The 1,007-nt window shown below is 47.9% G+C and overlaps 1 protein-coding gene across 1 annotated transcript in view; it reads right to left on the reverse strand.

Annotated features, from left to right (window-relative positions):
* The window catches only part of LOC103267699 (olfactory receptor 49-like), a 1,657-nt gene that overhangs the window by 399 nt on the left and 251 nt on the right, over positions 1 to 1,007 (reverse strand). The window lies entirely within an intron of this gene.

The raw sequence follows: 1,007 nt of genomic DNA on the forward strand, positions 1-1,007 counted from the left end.
TCATCTCTACAATAAATCAAAAAATCAGCCGGGCATGGTAGCGTGTGCCTGTAATTCCGGCTACTCGGAAGGCTGAGGCTGCGGTGGCTGGGAGCGGCCTGGGCAACTTGGTGAGACCTCATCTCTACAGCATGAGGGGGCCTGAGGGAAAGGATTGCCTGAGCCCAGGAGGTCAATACTGCAGTGAGCCATGATATGCTGCTGCACTCCAGCCTGGGCAACAGAGCTAGACCCTGGTTCAAAAAGCAAGCCAGGTGTCGTGGCTCATGCCTGTAATCTCAGCACTTTGGGAGGCAGAGGTAGGAGGATTGCCTGTGCTCAGGATTTTGAGACCAGCCTGAGCAACATGGCAAGACCTTGTCTCTACAACAAATTTTTAAAAATTAGCCAAGTGTGGTGGCACATGCCTGTGGCTCTAGCTACTTGGAAGGCTGAGGTGAAAGGATCATTTGAGCCCAGCAGGCCGAGGCTGTGGTGGCCATGAGCATGCCACTGCACTCCAGCCTAGGTGACAGAGTGAGACTCTGACTCAAAAAAACAACCCCTCCCCCCTGCATTAGTTTCAACAGACATTTATTGAATGTGCAAATAACAACTCAAATGTCTGAGAGATGGATTTGGTTGATTTTTTACATACAAGAGGTTGAGGACATGTCATTTATGTAGTATGTCCTAGGGAACAACAACCTTGCAGAGTCAGCATACCAAGTCATCTGGAATTGATCAATCTGAAGAGAATTAGCTTTTCCGCATAAGAAGGTAAAGGCATCTTCCCACAGCTATTCTTTAAAGTGAAATTCTACATCTTTGAGATGGTCTGGAGTGTGAGTGAGTAGACAGAGGTCTGATTGGATGTGCTAGATGAATTCTGGGTTCATTCCATTAGTTAAGCAAGCAAACAAAAAAACCCAGACGAAAACCATAAAAAGATTTCTCTTTAAAAATCAGGGCAGCCGGGCTCGGTGGCTCAGCCTGTAATCCCGCGCCTTTGGGAGGCTGAGGTGAGT

Source organism: Carlito syrichta, unplaced genomic scaffold, assembly GCF_000164805.1.
Source record: "Carlito syrichta isolate Samal-C Ts95f unplaced genomic scaffold, Tarsius_syrichta-2.0.1 Scaffold308201, whole genome shotgun sequence".
Classification (NCBI taxonomy): domain Eukaryota; kingdom Metazoa; phylum Chordata; class Mammalia; order Primates; family Tarsiidae; genus Carlito; species Carlito syrichta.